Genomic DNA, 22,154 nt, shown 5'->3' with positions numbered 1-22,154 from the left:
CTTAGAGTTCTGAAATGGTTCTAAGTCATATCGACGCCTAAGTTCCTTTCCCAGGAACGCGTCCTCATAGTCACTCCCTTCCAGTGACTTACCTTCACTTACCTGCCAGACGTCCGGTCAGCCCTTCGACCCGTCTGTGCTTCGCGCCAGCTATCCGGTCAGCCCGTCAACCTAGCTGGACTTCGTGCCAAACGTCCGGTCAGCCCGTTGACCCATTTGGACTTTGTGCCAGCTATCCAATCAGCCCGTCGACCTAGCTGGGCTTCGTGCCAGACATCAGGTCAGCCCGTCAACCTGTCTAGGCTTCTCCTGCACACTTGGTCAGAGTGTTAGATAACAACGAAGCTAGCTTAACCTATTTTGTCATTCATCAAAACTTGAGTTAAACCGTTAGTGCTAACCGCACCTAGGGGTGAGCATTCGGTTAATTTGGTCAATAAATTAACTGAATTAACCGAAAATCGATTTAGTGTTGGCTAACCAAATCAAATCAAAGTTTTCCTAAAACTAAATTAATCGAATTAGTTATTTCAGTTAGCAACGAATTAACTAAATTTGTTTAAAATAACAATAAAAAAAATTATACAAAATTAATATCAAATTAACCGAATTAACCGAATTGACAGAATGCTCACCCCTAACTGCACCAACAATCTCCTTCTTTTTGATACAATGACAACCTGGTTAAGTTAATGAAAAAGTATGCAAGTAAAACAAGCATAAGGTTGTTAAGTTAAATTTTGTTATTTTTGCTGTTTGTTTGGTTTAACTAACTTAACCTTCTAACCCTCCCCCTTTGGCATTCATCAAAAGATTAACATAGAAAAAAATGCAAAGTAAAAACAATCTAGAAATGTAAGTCAGATTGTCTTGGGGGAGTTTAAATTTAAAAACATAGACAATTTTCCATTTACCTCTTAACCTTTGTAAAAGGGCTAAGTTTTGAAAAAAATAGCTGATTTAGCAAAATAACTTAGTAACTTTTTCAGATTAATTTTCAAAAGATAATTTTTACAACCATAAATTTATAAAAGTCAATTTTCAAGTATAAATTTATTAAAGCTAACTTCATAAAAGCCAAGTTTGGAAAAATCTAATTTTCAAACATAAGTGTATAAGTTTCGAATTTCAAAATTAATTTAATTTTCAAAACTTGAAAAATCTAATTTTCAAAACTAAGTAACATCGGATTTTCAAAATCAATTTTCAAAACTAAGTTTCGAAGTTGTCATTTTCAAAATTGAATTTGAAAGGTTAAAAACATAAAGCTAATTTTCAAAGTGATTTTAACTTTCAAAATTAATTTTGAAAAATCCAAAGAAATTTTTAAAACACTTAGATTTGACTTGATTTTAAAAAGAGGTATTTTTCAAAAACTAAATAAGTATAAAGATGATTAACCTCCCCCTGAACCTGACATTACAAAAATCTGTCTAACCAGTTAGTTACTCACTGACTATTAGAGAATAGCAGCTTTCACTTGGTTAGTCAAGTTAAGTCTAAGCATCAGCTAGTGTTTGACTACACCGAATAACTTAATTTGATTAATATCTGTTTGGTATTTAACGCCCAGACTTATGTCAATTTACCTATGCATCTCACCCCTTTCTATGTTTAGCAATCACAAACAGGGGAATCCTAAGGTGTTGGTGAGATGCTCAAGTACTATCCCTAGGGGAACATACTTTCTAATGGATTGTCCTAATTTAAGGCTAAAACTGTTTTTGAAATTCTAAAAATAGGAAATTTTAAAAACATAAAAACATTTTGCCTTAGAATTTGAAAATAATTATTTTTTAAAATAATTGTAAAATTCCTAATCTATTAAACAAATCAGAATCAATCATTTTCAAAGTTGAGATATGCCTAAGTAGGTGTAGCCCAGAATATCATAAGTCAAGGTACAATGATTAAAAAATATACATAGTGATCAGGAAGTCTATCAAGATGAGGAGGGGGGGTGGTCCGGATCCCAAGGAACGGAACATCTCGATCAGCTCAGTGTGACGGGTCCGGGTATCCTCTCGGGAACTGGATAGATTGTGTCAAAGGTAAGAGATATCCTGTCTCACGTCTCGTCTCAAATCAGAGACCTCCTGAGAAAGGCTCGTCATGGATAGCTTTGACTAGGTCTGGATGACTTAACTTGATTGATGTAATATTGGGTTTTAACGCCCAGACTTACTACGATGCACAGAAATAAGCATTCTGAAGTTTAGACTGTACCCTATGCATCTTGTTGGGACCAAAATGTAGCTAGAGGGGGGGGGGGGGTGAATAGCTCGTCGCGTGCTAAGTGCTCAGCGTTGCTTGTTTCTTCAAAGATGTGCAGCGGAAATACAAGAAACAAAAACATACAATGCTAACACTTGGGATTTTACTTGGTATCCACCTCACAAGAGGTGACTAGTCCAAGGATCCAAGCACACACACACACCTCCACTATGAAACACTCCTTTTCGGTAACTACCGAAGGCGGAGAAGCCCTACAAGACTCTCAATACAAGAAGAAAGGAAAGGGAAACAAAATACAAGCGCAAAGCTTACAATGAGTACAGAAAACCCTAACCCTAGCTTCTCTTCTTGGCTTTGATCCGCTTCTTGACTTGGAAAACCTCCAAGATCCTTCAAGAACTGGCGATCTGAGCTTTGAGAGCACTGTGGAGGAGTTGGCGAGAGATCTAAGATGAAACAGTGGAGAACCGCTAAAGGAGATGCCCGCCTGTAGCTCAAATATGACGCAACGGTCGGATCCCGATCGATTTGAAAACTCCCAATCGATCGGGGAGGCTTTGGATCGATCCATGGATCGATCCAGAGTACCTCTGTGCTCTGGAAAAATGCCTGGATCGATCCACAGATCGATCCAGTGCTTATCACGCGAACCAGCAGCGTCCCAATCGATCCACTGATCGATTGAGACCTCTTGATTGATCCACTGATCGATCCAGAGGCTCTCTGTTCGCTGGGAAAGGCCTGGATCGATCCACTGATCGATCCAGAGGCTTTCTGTTCGCTGGGAAAAGCCTGGATCGATCCACTGATCGATCCAGCTCTTGGTTTTTGCCTAAAACTAAGTCCCAAGCCTCTCAAACCAACATCCGGTCAACCTTGACCTGTTGGTACATCATGCCTAGCATCTGGTCACTCCCTTGACCTGCCAGGACTCCCCACCAAGTGTCCGGTCAATCCCTTTGACCCACTTGGACTTTTCAACACTAGATGTCCGATCATCCTTGATCCATCTGGATTTTCCCTTACCTGGCTTCACTTACCAGGACTTTCACCTAGCTTCACTCACTAGGGTTTTCCATCTGCCTAGCTTCACTCACTAGGACTTTCACCTGGCTTCACTCACCAGGATTTCCTCCTAGCTTCACTCACTAGGGTTTTCACCTGGCTTCACTCACCAGGATTTTCTTCTGCCTAGCTTCACTCACTAGGACTTTTACCTGGCTTCACTCACCAGGATTTCCTTCTGCCTAGCTTCACTCACTAGGACTTTCACCATCCGCCTAACCTTCCAGTTAGGACTTCCCAGTCAGGTATCCAGTCACTCTTGACCTACTTGACTCTTCTTCATCCACACTGATCAGTCCCTGATCAGAATCTCCCCACATGAACAGCTGCACCTGTATTGTCTATGCGTCTACATGTATTGTCAAACATCGAAACTATGACCAAGACTCAAGCTTGGTCAACTCAGTCAACCTTGACCTATGAGATATTGCACAAACAATCTCCCCCTTTTTGATGTTTGACAATACCTTTAAGTTAGGACCACTCTGAGTTAAGCTAATCCCATAGCCTTAACTCTCTTCATGCCAAAGTATGAATGTTGGTTCCCTTCATTCTCCCCCTATGACCTCCCCCATAGGTAATGAAAACCTAACTTAACCCATACATTCTCCCCCTATTGGCACACATCAAAACAAACACTATCTCTCCCCCTGAAGAGATACTCATCATTTGTTACAACTTCACTCGTTGAACCTTTATCCCTTTTGAAACTCTCCCCCTGAAGAGTTTCTCAAGGTTGTGATCAACATCATAATGAAGGTCCCATACCCTTCATTTTCCCTACATTCTCTCTCAATGTAGACAAATGTCCAACCTTGAGTATTTTTCAACCACTTGAAATACCACTTGAAATAATGAGGATATCCACTCCCCATTTTAAGTTCAAATGCTCATTCATGAGCATTTTCTCTAAAGAAGGTTAACCACCCTCCAAAGTTAATGAAAAATAATTTTTCATGTCTTTAAAGAGTCCCTCCCCCTAAAGACATGGTGGTAACTTCTGTCATTGTACCAACAATGACTTAGAATCCCTAAACCTTTAAGAAACCCAAATTTAGAAGTTTTGAGGTTCAAATGTTTAAAATTTGAAACAAACCTCAACCTAAACTTCAATATAATCTTCCTTAACCAATCCATCCTTGTTTTCAACATGAAAACTCCCTTTTTATGTATACAAATATATTTTGAGGGGTTTGGAATGGTTACCTAAACTAACATAGGCTCAAAATGCTGAAATCAGGTCTTCCCAGCCAAAATCAGCAACTTGGATCGATTGGAGTTGAGTTCCAATCGATTGAACCTTGCTGAATCGATCCACTGATCGATTCAGGAGGGCTGGATCGATCCAGACGGCTTCTGTTCGCAGAAAGCCTGCTCTCAATCGATTGTCCGATCGATTGAGACCCTTCAATCGATCGGGTGATCGATTGAGGTCTGAAAATTGCTGAAATTCAATTTCAGTCAACTACAGAAACCCCTAGAAAATTCTACAAAATTCTAAAAATCGTGAAAATTTGTGTAGACATTGTTTAGGGCATATATTATCATGGAAAAATAGTTTTCTATGAAAATACTTCATGTTTTCAAAGATTGACACAAACTTGAAAGCTTGCAAAAACTTTAGTGTTTTCTTCAAGTTTGTGTCTAACTATTCAATGGTGATTACTATCAAAAGATAGCCTTCACCAAGGTTTTCAAAAAGCATTTTAAAACCATTTTCAAAGCCAATATCCCATCATGTTCCTTGGGCTTAATGCACATGACTTGTACATTAGCTTTCCCAATGATGGGAAAACACATAACTATGTATTTTGATGAACCTAAAACTCAAAAGAATGCACTAAATCAACATCTTGAGTTTTATTCATCTTCCTAACATCTCACTTGTATCTAATGTGCACTAAAACACATACAAGTCACCTTATAGTCCTTGTGAGATGTGAGATTTTGGTTTTGCCATATTCTAGGGATCATGCATATCTATCTAGGCATTTTAGAGATATTAGACATCCACCTAGGATGTCACTTGTTAATAAGTGTTGTTAAATGTCATTTGTCCTTAATTACAAGGGATTAAACTTAATGCATGATTATGTTATGGCATACATCAAAAAGAAATAATTTTCAAAAGAAAATATTCTTATAACTACATGATGTGTGTATGACATGACATGATATTTTTTGTATTTTCATAATAAGGCATGAGTGCAAAAATAAAACATGATGTCATGGTATATAATGGGCAAACAATCATGACAAGGTCTAGCATAAAAAACATACCTAGATTACCTATCTAAGTATCTTTAATCTTAGCTAATCCTAAAACTTAAACCCCAGATTGCCCAAAGTGCTTCAAGAAAGTGTCAAAACCTAAATGGGCATTTCTAATTCTCTTGATTAATTTATGTCAATTGAAATTAGGCTTATTCCTCAAATGTTGGCATATTTCATTTTTCCACAAGAGTAGCACTTTAAATTAAGGCTCAAATTACCTTTAATTTTCTAAGAACATACCAAAATCTCAACTTGGTAATTCTTATGATTTTCCAATATGTGCCATTTTAAAATAGAACCAATACTTCTCAAATTTTGGCACATTTTACTCTTTCAAAGAGTAAATCATAAATCCATTTCATTTCCAAAGGTTAATAATAACCTTGAAAAAGCTCCTTGAGTATCAAACTCATCATGATTGGGTTAACTACCCTTCCACTTAGAGTTGACACTCTCTAACCCATCTAGGGGGTAGAGAAAATGCTCCTAGGAACCCAAAACCTATTGGTGCTCCTTGGATGCTCTAGGTATTCACTAGGGATAACTTCCCTAGATACCTTCCTAGTGACCTTGTTAGACTTCTTCGAAGCTTTGGTCACTTTTTCTAGGTCAACCCTAGGGATTGCTTCCCTTGTGACCTTCTTTGTGACCTTCTTGGACTTCTTAGAAGTCTTGGTCACATTTGTTGCAAAAATACTCTTAGAGATGACCTCCCTAGTATTTTTGGCTTGCCCACTAGGCCTAAGGTTGGTTCCATAGCTATATGGAACCCTATGGTAAGAAATTACATCCTTCTTGGTTTTAGGTTTGTATCCCAAACCCCTGTGACCATTGGATGACTTTGATATTTCTAGACCTAGGTTTTGACTCTTGGACCCTTGTGTCATATTTGTGATTTTTCTAAGAGTCCTCTCTAATTTGTCAAGTCTTGACCTCAAGACTTGATTTTCCTTCCATAATTCTTCAACCTTAGGTTTTTCGCTAAAACCTTGATTTTTCTTCTTCTTAGGCAAATACCTAGAATCCTTAGGGTTCTTGCCTAAATTCCTATCTACCCTTCTAAAACTAGGTTGAGAGGTTTTAGCATGATAAGCTACATGATTCTCTTTAACTTTATCATGCCTCCTATTTTCATGGTAAATAGCATTAAAATGATATAGATTAGAACTATCATGCTTTTTACCATTATTAAAGAGGGTAGGTTCAATAAACGATACCTTCCTTTTTACCTTGGAGGCTCCCCCTTGAATTGTGCTTCCTCCTTGAGCCTTGACCACCTTCTTCCCCTTAGGGCATTGACTTCGGTAATGCCCCTTTTGATTGCAAGAGAAGCACACAATGTGCTCCTTGCTCTTCTTTGTTGTGGGGATGGTCTCCTTGGGCTTCACCTTGCCCTTTTGTGTCACTTGACCCTTCTTCTTGACCAATTTAGGGCATTTACTTTTGTAATGCCCTTTTTCCCTACATTCAAAGCATATAATATGGTTTTTATTATTAATTGAAATATTTATACCTTCATGTGTAGGGTTGGCACTTTCTCCTTTGGATTCGGAGGTAGAGGCTTCCTCTTGATCCGCAAATGATTGTCCTCCCATTGATTTAGTTTGACTTGTGGAGGTGGAAGCTACTTCATCCTCTTCTTCTTTTGACCCGGATGTGGAGGATTCCTCTTGCTCTTGTTTCGGTGTCAATGAAGATTGCTCCCCCTCAATCCTAGAGGTGGAGTCTTCACCTTCTTCTTTATCTTCATCCTCTTGCACATGAGACAAGGAATATACTCCTTCCTTGCTCTTTTGATTGCTCTCCTTTGAGGACGAAGCTTCTTGGACGTCCTCCTCTTCTTGGTTTTGATCCATTGAGTCGCCCTCTTTAGATTCTCCTTGATTTGGTACAGTGGAGGGGATCTCATGAATCCTTGCCAATTTGCTCCAAAGCTCCTTGGCATCTTCAAACTCTCCAATTTGCTCCAAGATGTTGCTTGGCAATAAATTGACCAAAAGCTTGGTCACTTTATCATTGGCCTCACATCTTTGGAGTTGCTCCTTACTCCATTTGCTTTTCTTGAGAGCTTTGCCCTTGGAGTTCTTTGGAGCTTCAAAACCTTCCATAAGAGCAAACCATTGCTCTATCTCCACCATTAAGAAATTCTCGATCCTTGATCTCCAAAGATCGAAGCTTGTAGATGTGTACGATGGAGCCACCCTTGTGTCAAATCCAAATTCATCTTGGAATTGCATCTTGAAGTTGAGCTTCTTGAATTCTTTGACTTTGATGAATTTGCTCCAACTTCTTCACCCTCTAGCTTTGCTTGTTTTGTTTGCCCCTTCCGGCGATGATTCCGGTGAAGAGCAACCTTGCTCTGATACCACTTGTTGGGACCAAAATGTAGCTAGAGGGGGGAGGGGTGAATAGCTCGTCGCGTGCTAGGTGCTCGACGTTGCTTGTTTCTTCAAAGATGTGCAGCGGAAATACAAGAAACAAAAACATACAATGCTAACACTTGGGATTTTACTTGGTATCCACCTCACAAGAGGTGACTAGTCCAAGGATCCACGCACACACACACACCTCCACTATGAAACATTCCTTTTCGGTAACTACCGAAGGCGGAGAAGCCCTACAAGACTCTCAATACAAGAAGAAAGGAAAGGGAAACAAAATACAAGCGCAAAGCTTACAATGAGTACAGAAAACCCTAACCCTAGCTTCTCTTCTTGGCTTTGATCCGCCTCTTGACTTGGAAAACCTCCAAGATCCTTCAAGAACTGGCGATCTGAGCTTTGAGAGCGCTGTGGAGGAGCTGGCGAGAGATCTAAGATGAAACAGTGGAGAACCGCTAAAGGAGACGCCTGCCTGCAGCTCAAATACGACGCAACGGTCAGATCCCGATCGATTCGAAAACTCCCAATCGATCGGGGAGGCTTTGGATCGATCCACGGATCGATCCAGAGCGCCTCTGTGCTCTGGAAAAAAGCCTGGATCGATCCACGGATCGATCCAACGCTTATCGCGCGAACCAGCAGCGTCCCAATCGATCCACTGATCGATTGGGACCTCTGGATCGATCCACTGATCGATCCAGAGGCTCTCTGTTCGCTGGGAAAGGCCTGGATCGATCCACTGATCGATCCAGAGGCTTTCTGTTCGCTGGGAAAAGCCTGGATCGATCCACTGATTGATCTAGCTCCTGGATCGATCCACTGATCGATCCAGCTCTTGGTTTTTGCCCAAAACCAAGTCCCAAGCCTCTCAAACCAACATCCGGTCAACTTTAACCTGTTGGTACGTCATGCCTAGCATCTGGTCACTCCCTTGACCTACCAGGACTCTCCACCAAGTGTCCGGTCAATCCCTTTGACCCACTTGGACTTTTCAACACTAGATGTCCGATCATCCTTGATCCATCTGGATTTTCCCTTGCCTGGCTTCACTTACCAGGACTTTCACCTAGCTTCACTCACTAGAGTTTTCCATCTGCCTAGCTTCACTCACTAGGACTTTCACCTGGCTTCACTCACCAGGATTTCCTCTTAGCTTCACTCACTAGGGTTTTCACCTGGCTTCACTCACCAGGATTTCCTTCTGCCTAGCTTCACTCACTAGGACTTTCACCATCTGCCTAACCTTCCAGTTAGGACTTCCCAGTCAGGTATCCAGTCACTCTTGACCTACTTGACTCTTCTTCATCCACACTGATCAGTCCCTGATCAGAATCTCCCCACATGAACAGCTGCACCTGCATTGTCCATGTGTCTACATGTATTGTCAAAAATCGAAACTATGACCAAGACTCAAGTTTGGTCAACTCAGTCAACCTTGACCTACGAGATATTGCACCAACACTCACGCTGTTCTAAGTTTCTTTCAAACACAAGCAAGTTAAGCATAGGGCGTTTGTAAGATGCTCTGGCTAAAACTAGAGGAACATGATTTCTAGGGTTAGTGCCTAGGCTAAGTCCAAATTTTAAAAATAAAAAAAAATGGATTTTGAAAATATCATTTTACCTAGAGTTTGAAAACCAATTTGAGAGTAAAGAAGATAAAATAAGTCCTAACATAGACAAAAGTACAACTAATCAAACATCTAAGCAAGCAAAGTACTAAGGAGATGTCTAAATCCAATATATAATGCATGGATGTCTAGGATCAAATACAATGCATAGAAGGATAGAGTCAAGCAGAAGGATCGTCAGCTGGTGGTGGGGGTTGCATAGCGTGTTTTTTTTTAAAAAAAAAAGAATTTTTAAAAGAATTTTTAAATAAGTTTTAAAAAAAATTAAATAAGTTTTAAAAGAATTTTTAAATATGTTTTTAAAAGAATTTTTAAAATAAGTTTTTTTAAAAGAATTTTTAAAAGAAGTTTTTTATAAGTTTTAAAAGAATTTTTTAAATAAGTTTTAAAAGAATTTTTTAAATAAGTTCTAAAAGAATTTTTTAAAGAATTTTTAAATAAGTTTTTAAAAGAATTTTTAAATAAGTTTTAAAATAATTTTAAAAGAATTTTTTAAATAAGTTTTTAAAAGAATATTAAAAGAATTTTTAAATAAGTTTTTAAAAGAATTTTTAAATAAGTTTTTAAAAGAATTTTTAAATAATTTTTAAAAGAATTTTTTAAATAAGTTTTAAAAGAATTTTTTTAAAATAAGTTTTAAAAGAATTTTTAAAATAATTTTTTAAATAAGTTTTAAAAGAATTTTTAAATAAGTTTTTAAAAGAATTTTTAAATAAGTTTTTAAAATAATTTGTTAAATAAGTTTTTAAAGAATTTAAAAAAAAAATTAAATAAGTTTTAAAAGAATTTTTAAATAAGTTTTTAAAAGAATTTTTTAAATAAGTTTTTAAAAGAATTTTTTAAATAAGTTTTAAAAGAATTTTTAAAAGAATTTTTTAAATAAGTTTTTTAAAAAAAATTAAAATAAGTTTTAAAAGAATTTTTAAAATAAGTTTAATTTAATTTGATTTTAATTAATTTAATTTGAGTTTAATTAATTTAATTTTATTTTAATTAATTAAATTTGATTTTAATTAATTTGATTTGATTTTAATTAATTTAATTTGATTTTTAATTAATTTAATTTGATTTTAATTAATTTAATTTTTAGTCATCTCACCCGATCTAAATTTTTCAATCAGGAAATCCTATAATTTTGTGAGATGAATTATGTTCAATTATAGGGTTTGGTTTAACTTTGTGTTAGATTTAGGTTTAACTTTAGGCTTAACAAATAGGCATTCTTCAGATAAACTTCTGGGCTATGGTGAGTCACCTGGACATCATTAGAGTAACCATGCCTTCGAGGTTTTCCAAATAATCCTATCCACTGAACTTAGTATAAAACCTTGGTCTAACTGGTTAGGATCCATAAAGGGTAGCTTCGGTTAATTCCACTCAGCCAAATGCACTAGGTCGAAGCCATATTTTCCTTGACATGCATAGACTAAGCTTCCCTAACATACTATCATCCAAAATTTCACCAGTACCATAGGTCAAATTAAACTTGTTCCCTTTCTAATTAGTCCTAATTATCCTGCCGGGTAGGTTAGTTTTGGAGGTGCTAGCTATTATGGAGCCTCCTCCTATATTATTGATAATTTTATAAATTAGATTTGAGTTAGATTCCTTTAATGGTTAATTAATATTACTTTTTTTTATTTTAACTTTTATTTATTTATTAAGATGATTTTTCTATTTGCTCCCCCTGGATCATAGCCTCGATATGGTCTATCAAAGTAATGTACTTGATCCTTGGGGACTCAATATTGACCAAGTCCAACTTAATTAACTAAGTTGGACTTAGGTACCCATGCTTGGACTATTTTACTATTCGGTCTGTTCACTAACGACAAATAAGATTGAACTTTTTTTTTCTTTGAATCCTAGTCTGGATCGATTGTAAATGGCTTTCTGTTTTCCAAGAATCAAGTCAAGATTCTTGGAACTCAGTGTAAACCGTTTCAATGCAATTTTCAAATCCTTGACTTGACTTTTCAGGTTGGAATTCTCTTCCTCAAGTTTTTGGACTTGAGTTGAGGTTCCAGTCTGAACTAGGTCAGTTAAGGATTTGGTATTAGTCGCTTCTTTAAGGGATGTTACTTCCTTTAGAAGCGACTTGATTCGAACATTGGACTTAGTTACTTTACGCATTAAATAATTAATTAAATTGTATAAACGACATTTACTTACAGAGGGGTTTGGCCCTTCGGAAACGGATATTGATCTGTGGCTTCTCTCGGACTCGGCTTCCGATTCGTCATCGCTTCCAGATTCGTTGGTGTAGTCCCGGGCTGTCAATGTGAGAAAGCTTGCCTGCTCGAGTTCTTCATCGTCGGATTCCTTGGAAGAAGACTCATCCCACATCGCCTTCAGGGCCTTCTTCCTTCTTGGTTTCTTCAGATCCTCTAGTTTGGACAGTTCACCTTGATGTGCCCCTTCTAATTGCACCCATAGCATGTCACCTCGAACTTTACCTTTGCGTGGGCCTCCTTGGATTGAATTGCTATTTTGAGGTCCTTCTTGTTGAAGACTTTCTTTTTCTTGTAGAGCTTCCTCACCTAGTTGACGAGTTCGGCAGTGAGTTCGTCGTCGTTGTCTGAATCCAGTTCTTCTTCTGACTCTGGTTCGGTTCTGTGCTTTGATTTTGACTCGCGTGCTTTTCCTGTACCTGCAATCAAAGCCAAACCTTTTTCGGTCGGACGTGAGTTAATTTGATGAAGTTCAAACTCAGCAAACAATTCTTCTAATTTAATAACAGAAATGTCCTTAGAGACCTTGTAGGCATCTACCATGGATGCTCACAAGGTATTCCTCGGAAAGGCGTTTAAGGAATACCTGATTACATCCCTGTTGTCTACCTTTTGCCACATCGCATATAGCCCATTGAGTAGATTTTGTATCCAGGTGTGGAGTTGAGTAGCCGTCTCACCTTCCTGCAATTTAATATTATATAACTTATTAAATATTAAGTCTCTTTTACTTACCTTGGTGTCGGGCGTTCCTTCATGAAGCTCAATCAGCTTCTCCCACAATTCCTTGGCGATGGAGAAAGGGCCGACGCGGTTGAGCTCCTCTTTTGTTAGTCCACACTGGAGGGTGCAAGTTGCTCTGGCATTTGCTTCCACCTTCTTGATTAATGCTGGATCCCAGTTTTCGCAGGGTATTGGTATGTCATTTTCATCAGTTGGTAGTTCAAATCCAATCTTGATGATCATCCACATCTCGAACTGGATCTTCAGGAAAATTTCCATTCTGCCCTTCCAGTAATTGAAGTCTTCTCCGATGAAGAGCAGGGGATGGACAGTGTTGTAGCCTTCTTGTTGAGCCATTTAGAGGATATGCACAAGAAAAACAGAAAGATAGTGCGGTATGGAAATAAGAATAAATTGTGTTCTCGAGTGGTGTTGCACTAACTTCGAGAAGAGAATGTGATTACGAAAAGAACGGGATCAAAATGTAGCAATTATGCTAATTCCAATTGACTCCGAAAATTGAAAAACACCACGAAAAGAATGTTTGATTGGTGGTTGCACCAAATCAAAGCTACTCCGCTCTAATACCAATTGTTGGATCGAGATGCTCTAGAGGGGGGGGGGTGAATAGCGCTCGTGACTTTCACACGTTTCGGATTCGTAAAACAGTGAGTAATAAGTAGCGGAATTAAAAGAGAACAGATGCGAACACAAGTGATTTACTTGGTTCGGAGTCTTGAGCGACTCCTATTCCAAGGCCCGTGATCGTTGATCGCTTCAGTGGGCAACAACTAAAATATCGAGAAAGTGTACAAGTATAACAGTTACAACTCAAATTAAAACAATACCGACAACAAGATTAAGGAAATGAAGCTCCGGGTTGTCGGTGACTTGAAACAACACTCCTGGGTTGTCTTGTTAGTAGCGCGTTGATGAAGGATAGCTTCAGAATTGATTGTCTTGCTGCTGCCTCGAGACCTGCTTAAATACTTCGTTGAGGGTGCCTCCAATGCCCCATGGAGGTGCCTCCAACCCGAAGTTTTATCCGCAATCCTTGTTGTCAATGAGCTCTCGTCGTTGCCTCTTATCCGCCTGAGGGCGCCTCCAATGCCCCATGGAGGCGCCTCCAAAAAGTAGTCCAAGGCGCCTCCACCGTCCTTTAAGGCACCTCTAAGCTCACTTTGCAGCCAGCTCCAGCCTTGCACCCGAGGCGTCTCCAAGCTCCATGGAGGCGCCTCAGACACTGCTCATCGGAGGCTTAGCTTGTTCCTTTTGTACCTGCAAGACACGTTAGTCCCAAAACAGCAACATACCCTACAAGACAAAGTTAGAACAAATATAAACATGATAAATAAAGTGATCGACAGTCATCAGACTGTCCGGGCCTGATTTCGGATTTTCAACCGAAAACCCTAGGTCGACCCGACGTCTATTATTCCCTCTGCAGGGAACGCATCCTCACCTACTCCCCTCAAGAGAGATTACCTGATGTCAATTCGGTCCTCTAGATCGACTGGACTTTCTGCCTAGGGTTACCACACCCTAGGACCTAGGGTTACCGCCCCCTAGGATTTTTCTCCACCTAGGGTTACCACCCGCTAAGACCTAAGTTACCCCCCCCCCCCTTAGGGTTTTCCTCCACATAGGGTTACCACCCCCTAGGACCTAAGGTTACCGCCCCTTAGGATTTTCCTCCACCTAAGGTTACCACCCCCTAGGACCTAGGGTTACCACTCCCTAGGGTTTTCACCTTGCCTAACCACAGCTAGGACTTTTGCCTAAGAATACTTAGGACTTTCCTGCAATCTCCATCAGACATGTTAGATTACAAATAAGCTTAACTTTGACTCCTTTACCATTATCAAAACTTGGGTTCAATCGTCGGATGTTTCCCGCACCAACAACGGGTTGGAAAATCTCGCCTATCAGTCGACTGCCCTTTATGAAAATTCGACTTACATCCCAACGACTCGATACCAGTCCTCTGTTCGCTCCCAGTCGACTGCACCAGTCGATTGATGAAACCACCAGTCGACTGCTACAGTACTACTATAGTAATACTACAGTACTACTGCAGTAAACCTTAATCCTAGTATTTAACCCCCGAGTACATTCACTCAGCACTCGTCCTTGCCCGACCAACCTAGACCTAACCTTCTAACCTCCTCCATCAGCCTTGCATCCCTCGGATGTCTCCCCATCCTTCACATCTTGCCTTCTGGAGCTTCCATCGGTCTTGTCATTATTGTCGGGTCCTCCTTTGCCAAGAGGTCGCGCCTCTGGGACTTTATCCATTGCCAAGTCACCTTGGACTTACGTTGCCAAGACTACATGCTTGGACTTACACCGCCAATACTCATCCTTGGACTTTCCTCCTTTGCCAAGATCGCACTTGGACTTTTCTTGTTGTACTTGTATCCTGCACACTCACAATGCATATCAAATACAACAATAAATCTTTGCCCAAACATCAAAACTTAGGGTACCCAGATTACTCCAATATGAACCCCCTAAATCAGGGAAAACCAATATCTATATCTCACAAAGACCATAAGTTAACTTGTAGGTGTTGTGATAAACATTAGATACAAGTGAGACGTTAGGAGGATGAACAAAACTCAAGATGTTGATTTAATGCATCTTTTTGAGTTTTAATTTCATCAAAACACATAGTTATGTGTAATTCAATCATTGGGAAAGCTAGTGTACAAGTTATGTGCATTTAGCCCAAGGAATATGGTTGGAAATTAGTTTTGAAAATCATTTTAAAATGCTTTTGTAAAACCTTGGCGAAGGCTATCTTTTGATAGGAATTACTATTGTATAGTTAAACACAAACTAGAATAAAATATTGAAGTTTTCAATGGTTTTATGTTTTATGTCAATCTTTAAAAATAGGAATTATTTTCTTATAAAACTATTTTTTTTCATGATAGTATATGACATAAATAATGTCCACGTAAAATTTTATGATTTTTGAAAAATTATAGAATTATTAGGGATTTCTGGAATTTAATTTCAAGAAATCAGAAATCCAATCGATTGACCGATCTATTAGGGATGTTCAATTGATCGATTGATCAATTGAACTAGGTTTTTCGTGAATAGAAGCTCACAGAATCAATCAGTTGATCGATTTGCCATGACTTGATAGATCAATTGATCGATTCAAATACTTTTTTATAAATAGAAGCTCGTGGAATTGATCAGTTGATCGATTGAATAACTTTGATCGATTGAGTCTTAACATCAATCGATTAGAAAAGTTGAATTAGGCTGAAATGGTCTGATTTCAGTCCATTAAGACTTATTTAGTCACGTTAACCATTCTTAACCCTATGAAACTCATTTATGAATATTTAAGGGCAGTTTTCTTGATATAAACAAAAATGAAATGGTTAAAGAAGGCTAAGTTGGAGTTTAGGATGAGGTTTAGTTTCAAAATTAATTTTTGAACCTCAAACCTCCATTTGGGTTTCCTAACAGTTTAGGAACTCCAAGTTATTGTTGATGCAATGACAGTAGATTTGAGCATATTTTGAGGGGGAGCTACTTATTAAAGACATGAATTAATTTTTTTTCAATGAAACAATGGAAGGTTGTAAACCTTTATTATTGTAAATGCTTAAGGTTGAGCATGCTCTAGGATGGACATTTGGAGACAATGAAGGGTGAGACCTACATTATGATATTGTTAACAATATGTTGGATCGAGACGCAAGTGAGAGGAGGGGGGGGGGGGGGGGGGAATCACGTGGTTTTAAAAAAAAACTTATTTTTCGATTTTGAAATCAAAGTGCGCAGCGAAAAACTAAAAGCGAAGTAGAAAAACAAGCAAAAGAGCACACGTTCAGTTTTACTTGGTTCGGAGCCTTCGGCGACTCCTACTCCAAGACTCAGGTCCCATGGACCTATCGATAAGTAATCCACTAAATGTCTCTTCCGGAACCACCGAAAGAGGTGATCGAATACAAGAGATAAGAACAGTGTAACAACCTACACTTCCCTTTTAGGCAATAGTAAAAATTACAACATTTAATAAAATGTTACCAATAATTTTGAGAGCGCTCGCGCATTATTGTCAGTCTGCCGGAGATAATCGGATAACTCGGAAAGGTAGCTTAGTAGTAGACAAACTTTTATAAAGTAGCAGTAGGAAGCTGGAGCAATCAAAACTTCAAACAGATGCGTAGAGGATCCTAGAAGTGATGATACTTGAAGCTTTGGTCGAGACTGTTGGGGTTGCAAGGTTGCAAACATAGTCTCACATTGAAAACACATGGAAAAGATCATGGGTTTATAAGAGAAAAAGATATCTCCATTGGCATGAGGCCTTTTGAGTAGAGCCCAAGAGCAAAACCATGAGGGCTTAAGCCCAAAGTGGACAATATCATGCAATTATGGAGATATCTAAATTCTTTTCGATCTTACAATTGGTATTAGAGTCTGGACTGCTAGAAGGTTTAACCGCCGACTGTGCACAAGAGCTATGATCTGATTGTGTCATGTGGGTACAATATTGATCTCGAACAAAGAAGGGAGGGTTCCTATGTTCGGATCAAGAGGACCAGACACTAGGCAGGAAGTCCTAGTTGCGGCTAGGCAAGGAATTCCTAGTAGGTCGGGTGGACCGAGGGGTAGGAAGACCTGGTGGGTCGAGGATCGGACGTGGAAAGCCTGTGGTCCTTTGTTTGAGGGAGGATTGTTGGGGTTGCAAGGTTGAAAACATAGTCCCACATTGAAAACACATGGAAAATATCATGGGTTTATAAGAGAAAAAGATATCTCCATTGACATGAGACCTTTTGAGTAGAGCCCAAGAGCAAAACCATGAGGGCTTAGGCCCAAAGTGGACAATATCATGCAATTGTGGAGATATCTAAATTCTTTTCGATCCTACAGAGACACCCTTATAAACAGGGGCGGATCCAGTGGGGGGTGGCATCGGCGGTCGGCCCCCTTGTCGGCGGTGGAACCCCTAGTATTATGGTGTTCCACCGATGAATATGGAGGATACCACCCCTTGTTTATCATGATCACCCCTCCATTCTTAAATTCCTAGATCCGCCACTGCTTATAAAGGATGCGGAAGACGCCTTCCATAGTCTTGAAGGCGCCTCCAACATGTAAAGTTTGATCCCAAACTTGTTGCTCCTTATCTGCGATAAAGTCTAAATTTTATCCTGCAGAAAGCACCTTCTATAGCACCAAAGGAGCCTTCCATGAACAGTACAAAGACATCTTCCATAGCATGGAAGGCGTCTCGGGCACTGTTCACCCGAGGCCTTTTATACTCTTTTTGCCCTACAAAAAGTGTTAGTCTAATAACCTTCAAGACAATGTTAGTACAGTAATAATAAGGAGTAGTAATTAGACCTCGTCTCCCTAAAATCAAGATCTAGTCAGGGTCTCAATTTAGATTTTTGAAATTGACCTAAATTGGACTGACGCCTATTGTCCCTTCGAACGGGGATACACCCTCACTTAATCACTCTCCTTTAGTGACTTATCTCTACTTACTAGGTGTAGAGTTGCCTCCGGAATCACACATCTAGACTTTGGAAATCAAACATCCCAACCTACCAGAATCGCACATCCGGTCTTCTCCAATCGGGAATCACACATCCTGACCCTTTCCAAAATCCCACATCTGGACTTCAATCTGTCAGGAATCGAACATCTCTACTTACTGGAATTACACATCTGGCCATCAGCCAATTAGAAATCAAACATCCTGACTGGAGTTAGTCAACCATACACATTCGGTAACAAGGTTAGATCGCAACACGTCTAACTTTAACTTATTTGTCATTCATCAAAATTCAAGTTTGACCATTAGTACAAATTACACCAACACAATATATGGATAATTCTTCAGGAAGAGAGTTTTTTATGTGTGCCAAAAGGAGAGAATGTTGGGTTTAAGTTAAGAAACATTCATTTATCCAAAGGGAGAGATTATCCCTTTGGAATTGTGGATAATGAAGGAAACCCTCATTCATGATTTGACATGAAGAACAAGTTGAAGCTATGAAATTTTCCTAATTTAAACGTATTGTCAAATATAAAAAAAAAGAGATTGTTGGTGCAATTTTTCCTAGGTCAAAGTTGACCAGGTTGACTAAGCTTGAGTTGGCTCAAGCTTGAATCTTGATGTTTGAGTTTTGATATTTGACAATGTATAGAGATTGCAAGTGTAATTGTCCATATGAGATATTGACAGTCAAAGGTTGACCAGAAGAGTTAAGTATGTCAAGATTGACGGGATACTTAACTGGGAAGTCTTAACTAGAGGTTAGGCAAGGGCAAGACCAACTAGAATGTTGGAAGAAGAAGGAATCTAAGTGGGTTAGTATTGACCAGACACTTGGTGTGGAAAGTCCTGTTGAGTAAAGCAGTCAGCTAAAAACTCCTGGTGAGTGAAACCATGCAGATTGGAAAGTCTTGGTGAGTAAAGCTTGACAGTTAGAAAGTCTTGGTGAGTGAAGCCATGCAGTTGGAAAGTCCGAGTGAGTGAAGTTAGGCAGTGAAAAAAATTCTGATGAGTGAAACTAGGTGAAAAATCCTAGTGAGTGAAACTAGGTAAAGGAAAATCCTAGTAAGTGAAGCTAGGCAGAGAGAAATCAGCTAGGTAGAGAGAAATCCTGGTGAGTGAAGCTAAGTGGTGAAAAGCCCTAGTAAGTGAAGTCATGCATGTGGAAATCCAAGTGGGTCAAGGTTGACCAAACACCTGGTGTTTGAAAGTCCAAGTAAGTTATAGAGGACCGGACACTTGGCACGAGATGATAGTCCAAGTGGATCAAGGTTGACCAGACAATTTGCATGGGGAGAAAAGTCCAAGTGGGTCAAAGAATTGACTAGATGCTTGGCACGGGGAGAAAAGTCCAAATGAGTCAAAGGATTGACCAGACACTTGGTGACGAAATCTTAATGGGTCAAGGTTGACCAAATGTTAGGCATAAGGGAGTTCCAATAGGTCATGGTTGACCGAATATTGGGATTGGGAATCTTAGACTTAAGTTAAGAAAGTTTAGGTTAGTCAATCGATCAGGTGATCGATTGAGCTAGAGCCCAATAGATTAGTAGATCGGTCGGGTAGTGCTTTTTGACGCGAGGAGCTTAATCGATCAGGTGATCGATTAAGAGGAAATCACATAAGCACAGATGGCCAAACAATCGATTAGTTGATCGATTAGAGCTGGTTTTCTCGTGATGATGCAAGGTAGCCAAAATTGATTGGTCAATCGATTCGGGGGTCTTCTGCAAAAGCATAGAAGATATCTAGATCGATAAGTTGATCGATCCAGGCCAGTGGTGGATCTAGGGGGGAGCAGAGATGTGCTTGAGCACCCCCTTGCTCCCGGAAAATTCCACCAGTATATTACAGTCCAAGGGGCAACGAGAAAGAAGACAAGCTTCAGCTCCCTTCTTTGAGCACCCTCTTCCTTTTTTGTCTAGATCCGCCACTAGATCCAGCTGCCCCAATTGATCAGTCGATTGATTGAGATATGACCATTGTGCAGGTTGCAACTTTTGGATGACTGGGATCGCTTGGATCTGACGTGGCAATCGATTGGGAGCAAAGTCAATTGATTGGGAACCTTAAAAGCGCATAAATAAAGTCGTTGGTGAGCTTCTTCCTCGGTAGAACTCATCGAATGCTTACACGCTCCTCTCTGCCAGTTCTTGGAAATTTTGGGAGATAAAGTATTGTTGCATTTCCCACCTTCAAGAGACATTCAAAGTAAGAAAAGCTTAAGAGATTCAAGATTCAAAGTGTTAAGTCATGTTTCGATTTGTATTTACACTTACTTCCTTGTTTCGAGTTGTATTTTATTATTCTTGAGTTGTATAAGGTTTTTCCACCTCTAAATTGTTCCGGGAAGGAATGCATTTCATAGTGGAGAGTGTGCTCGGCGTGATTCTTGGATTAATCACCTTATCTTGAGATGGATACCAAGTAAATCTTCGTATTAGCATTAGGGAGCTTGGTTTCGTACTTTTCGCTGCAAATCAATATTGACGAAACGAGATGAGATATTCACCCACCCCCTTTCTAGCTTCAGAGTATTCCAATATTTTTTTACTTTAATAAATTGCTCTTGTAATTTTGGACAATTAAAAAAAAAAAGTAACCCAGTGCACGAAGCTCCTGCTATACGGGGTCCTGAGGAAGGATCTATTATACGTAGTCTTACTTTATTTTTTGCAAGAGACTATTTTTAGTAATTTTGGACAATTAGATTGTGAAAGAATTGTAAAATAAAAAAAAATGGAAACCTAAAAGAGAGAGAAACCTAGAAAATAAATATAATTGATACTGATTAAAAAAAGATAAAAAGAAACATATTGTTAATAAAATAGGTTGAATCATTGTCCTAAAGTTTACTATTAATTGCTCTAACACGGTGCAAATCAGGAAAATAGAGACGAAAAGATAATAATATATATATATATATATATATATATATATATTTTATGGCACCGTCAAAACTGATTAGCAGTTTTAAAAAGAAAAAAGTTGCTAAAACAGGGCCCAACCGGGTTCGAACCGGTGACCTATTGATCTGCAGTCAATTGCTCTACCACTGAGCTATGGACCCATTTGATATATAACTCACAATTACTATTAATATTAAATTTTTTTCTTAATTCGATTACTTAATCCAATTTCGATTTTATAATAAAAATTAGCACGTTTAGATTTAATCTTATTGGGAGTAAATAATGTCATATCACTTTGTTTCATTTACTATATTTTATAATAAAAAATTAAATTAGTTACGTTCATTTTTAATTTCATGCGCAAAAGAAACAAAACAAAAGTTTTTTATTTTTGATAAATATTTTTTATCGTGTCCAACTTTAATAACTCAGTGTTATTGAACCACGAGAAAAATATCAAAAATTTTAATAAATCATACAGAATTATATTAAAAATCTAATATATCAAAATATTTGAGGACGATATCAATATATAATTTAATATTCAATATAATGTAAGTTAAGAGTTCCGTATTCTCCCAATCTTTTAATTATTAAATCCCGTTCATCTATCGGAGCAAAAAGAGACTTTCTGTGATGTAAGTCATCACATATTTCTGACCAAATTGATAATTCCTGAGTCAATATCTTGGAATTTCATCATTCTATTTTTATTTCTTATTTTATCTTAGTCAACCGCAAACAAAAATTAATCATATTATTAAATTTAAAATCAATTATCAAAATACAGAATATAAATTATATAGTTAAGTTAAGACTTTAAATAGAAAAAAAAATTGTCCCAAAAATTATAAATACATAAATATATATAATCTAATATCCTCTTAAATTACAAACTACAATCAGAAATATTGAGAATTTGTTATAAAAAAAAAATAAAAAGGTGAAGCGGAATGTGCTTTGATAAACATATCGACAATTTGTAAATTTGAAGGAACAAAAGATAATATGATGATGCCAATTTGAAGATGATCTAATAATATGACAAGAAATTTCAATATATTTTTTTCATTCATGAAAAACTAAATTGCACGTAATTTGAATAGCACTCTGATTATCACAATGTAATGGAATATGTTGATAAAGACATATATCCATATCCGCAAATA

General features: G+C 38.3%; 1 non-coding gene across 1 annotated transcript; it reads right to left on the bottom strand.

Annotated features, from left to right (window-relative positions):
* Positions 1-21,071: 21,071 nt before the first annotated feature.
* TRNAC-GCA lies at positions 21,072-21,143 on the bottom strand. The gene has a single exon. It is a non-coding gene; the product is annotated as a tRNA-Cys (tRNA).
* Between the last annotated feature and the right edge of the window lie 1,011 nt (positions 21,144-22,154).

The sequence above is a fragment of the Zingiber officinale genome, chromosome 6A (genome assembly GCF_018446385.1).
Source record: "Zingiber officinale cultivar Zhangliang chromosome 6A, Zo_v1.1, whole genome shotgun sequence".
Lineage (NCBI taxonomy): Eukaryota > Viridiplantae > Streptophyta > Magnoliopsida > Zingiberales > Zingiberaceae > Zingiber > Zingiber officinale.
The sequence above is the reverse complement of the archived record's forward strand: the minus strand, read 5'-3'. Positions and strand labels throughout refer to the sequence as shown.